This window comes from Pipra filicauda, unplaced genomic scaffold (genome assembly GCF_003945595.2).
Source record: "Pipra filicauda isolate LSUMZ 115617 unplaced genomic scaffold, ASM394559v2 scaffold359_size756093_pilon, whole genome shotgun sequence".
Classification (NCBI taxonomy): domain Eukaryota; kingdom Metazoa; phylum Chordata; class Aves; order Passeriformes; family Pipridae; genus Pipra; species Pipra filicauda.
This window is the reverse complement of record NW_024104486.1, coordinates 492,592-498,207: the sequence shown is the minus strand read 5'-3', so window position 1 is coordinate 498,207 and position 5,616 is coordinate 492,592. Positions and strand designations below refer to the sequence as shown.

General features: G+C 40.9%; 1 long non-coding RNA gene across 1 annotated transcript; it reads right to left on the bottom strand.

The window, feature by feature from the left end:
- Window positions 1–2,904: 2,904 nt before the first annotated feature.
- Window positions 2,905–4,571, bottom strand: LOC120323855. The gene is made up of 2 exons (XR_005564751.1): window positions 4,432–4,571; window positions 2,905–4,252 (listed from the first exon to the last, which is right to left on the bottom strand). It is a non-coding gene; the product is annotated as an uncharacterized LOC120323855 (long non-coding RNA).
- Window positions 4,572–5,616: the final 1,045 nt, after the last annotated feature.

Sequence of the window (5,616 nt, the reverse complement as noted above, 5' to 3'; positions counted from 1 at the left end):
TTGTAGGCCAGGATGGAGAGAGGCTGGTCCTACCACAGTTGTGTCAATAGCCATGAAGCCCTCATTTTCTCTATAAGGTTAAAAAAAGTAGAAGACAAAGTTGCAAGAGCAATAACTTTTCCCCACAATTACTTCTTACACACTTGCAAAACCGCTTTACAAAATTGCTCAAAATGATGGTTTGCTTCCCGTCAAAGTGCTGTAAGTGAACGATACGCTGACTGTTCTGGAAGTAAATCTAGCAAGACCTAACACTGGAAAGGGGGACTGAGAGTATCTTAGTATGCACTAAAAAAAAAGCCTGCTATGGAAAAGAAAACATGCACACCGGCTAATGGAAAGCATGAGTAATCCAATAGGGCTGCTTTTCAACAACAATTTGTTCAGCTGAAAATATTACTTCTGTAATGCAGCCAAGGTGAATGTCAGCTTAGGTTATCTGCTATGGAAGTGCCAGAGATGTGGGTGAGATCTTCCCAGGAAGATTTAGCAGACTTGCACTTAGCTGTGAGGTCCAACTTCAAGTTTTCTTTAATCATTTATACTAGCACCTTTTTTTGCGTCTTACTCTGCTTTCTGGGCAGCTTGCACACTCTCTGTTGCTCATCTTGCCTTCTCGTTCACTCCTATTGAAGCGGTATTCCTGGGAGAACATGTTGGCTAATATCTGGGGTATTTAGGTACACAGGTTTTTTTCTCTACAATCCATGGTACAAAACATAAAACATCTTAAACTGGAATAACTCTTCCATAAGATTCGTTGTTTTTCCAGGAACGAATCAGCTCTTTCCTCACCCCTCCACAGAATTAATCTCCTCTCCTTGAACTTACTGGCCATAAAAAGCTGTGAGGTTATTTTGCTTGGAAGAGAAGGAAGACAAAGTTTTTGTCTCACCAGAAACCTAGGTTCAGTCATGCTCCTGCTTCTGATAGCCTCAATCTGGAGTAGCTTTCAGCAGTACTAATGCACGAGATTAATAATGGCATAAAATCTCACCAAGATCTCATAAGATCTCACCAAGCCAATGCAATTTCATAGCATTTTCAGAAAGATGCTGCTAACAAACACCAAAAGTGTTACTGCATCTCTAACCGTGGACTGTAATCCCACAGCAATGGTCCAGCTTCTTCCTAATCTTAAATAGACACTTAAATTTTAACTGATGTGAACCCAGATTTCATAATGTTCCCAGACGTTTGGAAATAGTGTGTGCAAAGGATGTATTTCCAGACAATGTTGTTAAGCTTCAGGGAAAGCATTTTCTTATTTCCACATTTATTAGCTGTGCAAAAATGACTCTTTGCTGCGTGGTCATCCACCTGGGATTGCTGCCAAATGAAGGGAGGGGATCTTACTAGGAAAAGAATGGGAGAACTAATAGAAAAGTTAATAAAAGCTCATTATAGCTGCAACCTGGTCAGCAGTCTTGGCATTCAATTATTCCCTAAGAGAGACTGATGTGTAAAGATCATTTCCTGCTTTCTTTTGCACTCTCTCCCTCTCCTAGTAAAGAAACTGAGTATTTTTTAAATTAATTTAGTGCAGGCCAAATAGTGTTCAACATCAGAAATAGTGTATTGCCTACATTTTGATAAAGAATTTAAAGTTCTGTTCAAAAATATCTTTCAAAGGAAACTGTTAGAAGCTGATCTGACTCAAAAAGTCTTTCAAAGGAGTGAGGGAGTGTGACAAAGAAGAAATGTATTTCAGAACCAACAGAATACTCAGTCACTGTGATCGTTTACCCTTTAGTACTGGAAGGGATTTTGCAACATCTTTAACAGTATTCATACCAAAAAGGTATAAGGAGAGCCCATTAACTCTGAAATTTCATAATCATCACTTGCCATATCATGCTAATAGTTCACAGTATTACCATTTAGTTACAGTTTCTGTTCTGTAAGATTAAAAAAAATATTCATGGCATTTTTGGTCCAAAGGTACCCTCTGAGATGATTTGTTTCCATATTCAACACCCAGTGTCTAGGAGGACTTCTTTCTCCTGTAACTGTTGCCCAGTTCCTTTTTCCTATTATATCCAAAAAAATTATTGTTAATGGTATTTTTCCTTGAACCATGAAATTTCATACAATTGTTAATGATCTACAACCACAGTCCCAAGAGGGAGATAGAGGAAGGAAGTGTTCAGAGTGACAGAAGAAGTCAGTGACATATCTTGTATTAGAAGACATGTTCACCTGCCTATCAAACTGACCATTGCATAAACCCACATTTTTTCTTCACCATTTATTCTTGACGATTGAGTCTCAGGCATGTATACATGAAAAAAAAGGTAAGATTGCACAGACCACTTCTCTAGCTTTACTCCTATTAACGTGGTACTGATCATTTTGGGAATTGTAATGAAGGCAAGATTTAAAGTAAAACTCAAGCTGCACACAGACTGTTGAAGCCATGTTACCCCTCAAACAATCTCAGTAACATAATTTTATTAATCCTAGTTTTCTTTTTATGGGATATACTTCCTATTTTTCTTTTCTTGTTTCCTACCTATTTCCAAAAAAGACCCTGAACTGTTTTGTGGAAATGCTTACGAATTCCTAGAAGTTTAATTTTTGCTGGGTTTTTGTGAGAAATGGAATGGAAGAAGAGAATGGAAACATCAAAACAAGTACTCTTCAGATAGCCCAATCAAATAACAAGGTCCATTCATAACCAGTAATTAATCTAGGACCCAGAGAGAGGTCTTTTCTTGTTGTAAAACTGCATTGGGTCAAACATAGTACAGTATCTGTCACACTAGTGTACCCATATCCATCAGATAAAATGTTTAAATCTGCAATGCACTAGTCATTATATATAATAGAACACGATCAGAGGATCAGCACCTGCTGCTTGGAAAACAAACATTTCTGCATTCATGAACCAGTAGGAGGCAATTAACCGATGATAACATTTTATTCCATGGGCATTGGTTCTTAATTACAGATTGTTTTAAAATGTCTTGAGAAATTAGTGTTTATAAAAAAAATTATTTTACTAGAAATAAAGGGTTTATTGAGGAATTTTATGATCAACACAACCCTACCAGATGTCTAACATTCTTTTTTCATAGAATAAGGTTACAGAGGCAAAAAACATGAGCTAGAGATACCAGGACATAGGAGAAATCACTCCTTGTCTCTCCAACAGCTGCTTTTTGTGACTTCTCACCACTTATTACTATACTAAGTCTTATTAACTTGTAAAATATTATACGTGTAAATATATTTACTAGCTCTATTTGTAAAAAAGAGACTGTTTTTGAGGATAGTGTGCCATTCTTAACTGAGTTGGGCTCAAGCCTGCTTTTTAAGTTTGTAGTGATAACTGTTTCCTGCTTCTATTTTACTCCCTCAGCAACAGAACACAACAAATACTGCTACATACATTCCATTAATAATAACCTCAGTTTCACAGTAATAGCTTAGAAAAGAGGAATAATAACTTAAAACCAGTAAATGAAATATTAACATATTATTGGTCAAGATTCTTTCTGGGCTTAGAAAATAAAAGCAGAATATTAATACAAGTTACACATTTAAATATGATCCAATGCTCACAACCTTTTTCTGTGTGATCTCTCAGTTAAAAAAAAGCAAGACTTAAAGATCACAGCTTCTGGATACCTGTCAACGAGACCATACACTAAGATAGTTTACAGTTACAATTGAGCATCTATAAAAAGGAACATTGAACAAGAACCAATTTTAGTGGAAACTCCCTTGAATCATCAAGACATGCATTAACAAGCCAAAAAAATTCAACATATGCAAAATAATCATGTTAGAATAGAAAATAATCTGACTCAATGCTCCAAAGCTAGAAATTTGCCACATCTCCTTACTAGAGTCCACTATGAGAAAGATGTATATGTGGTCTTCTGCCAGGAGGCCCTGCAACAGTGGGCCAGCTTACACATTCTTCATGCATACCTGGGCACTTAAGTGCTTGACTAACTAGAGACTGTTCAGAAAATATGTATTTTTAAAGAGAAATAGGTGACTGAAACATCATCAGCCAACTTTCAATTCTGTTTATGTGGAGTGTCTGTTGTCCTCCCATGGACATAAACTGACTATCTCACATAAACTCTGAGATTAAAGCTTTAATGTATTGCTTTGGAATTATTCTGAGCAGAGGAAGGTCACCAACCTGCTGGATCAAGTTCAGAGGCAGGACACCAAGTTGATTAGAAGGATGGAGCACCACTCCTAGAAGGAAAGGCTGGGAGAACTGGGATTGTTCAACCTAGAAAAGAGAAGGCTCTAGAGTGACTAAATTGCGGTCTTGCAGTACCAGAAGGGAGCCCACAAGAAAGATGGAAAGGAACTCTTTACAAGGGCATGTAGCGACAGGACAAGGAGGAATGGCTTTAAGCAGAAAAAGAGCAGGTTTAGATTAGATATAATATAAAAAAAAATACTTACTGTGAGGGTTGTGAGGCACCAGAACCAGTTGCCCACAGAAGTTACTCCATCTCTTGAAGTGTTCAAGCCCAGATTGGATGGGGCTCTAAGCAACCTGGTCTAGTGGAAGGTGTCCCTGCCCATGGCAATAGGGTTGGCTATAGACGATCTTTAAAGTTCCTTCCTGTAGTGGTTTGAACCTTGTTTTCCCCAGAGACTAAGAGAAGTGGTAGACCCCAAGGGGTGGAAACCCCTGGAAGTTTTGAAGTTCTGCCCAATGGGCGCTCCTGCAGAAATGTAAACATACCACAACCAGACCGGAAAAGAAGAGTTGTAGTTTTGGTTGTTGTTGGAGAGGTGGCCATGTTGTAGAGCCACGAGGTAGGGGCTCTGAGCCCCTTGGGGCCTCTGGCCCCCTCCCAGCCCTTGGCTGGGGGCTGCAGGGACCTGGAACAGCATAAAGCTGGGCTAGGCGCCTGTAGTATGCTGGGAGATGTTTTCTCCATGGGCACAGAGCAGCAGCCGACGCTGACCAGAGAAACGGTGGCAGAGAGCCAGAGATAAGACCTGAACTGAAGGAGCAGAGAAGCAACATGCAGCACCAGAGAAAAGACTCCTGGAAGGAGAGCCGAGGAAAGGAGAGCCAGCAACTGAGAGCTACAGAGTTCTTGGGGGTAAGACTGTACCACACTCCCCCAAAACTCCCTTGAGATCCCTCTTGGAGAAGAGGGACATGGACTCCTATTTTGGAGAGCAGTTTTAGACATGCAGCACCGGAGAGAGAGGAGCTGAGAAGCTCGGAGCGTCCCGCAGCTGGACCGGGACGGCCAGATGGAATGTGGGGGGGGGCGACCTTGGCTTCCCCCCCCTTGCACTGCTGCCACGGTGGCAGCCTGAGAGACAGGGCACAGAGGCCCTGCAAGGAGCTTGAATCTCCTGGAGATACCAGACCGTCACGAAGACCCCCCTGTGTCTTCGTGATATGACGTGGTGAAACGACCTTGTCTGGGGTTACGAAGCCCACGGAAGACCCCTCGGTTGTGAGGCGATGGGGCCGGGGGAGCTTGAATACCTCCCTCGTGAATGCTGGCAGAAATCCAGCTATCAGCTGCTGCATGCATGAGAAGAAGAAACCTGCTGCCTCAGAGGATGCTGCTGTTCAAGGACTGGAAGGGATCTGTTCTTCTTTCCCTCCTGGACTTTTAT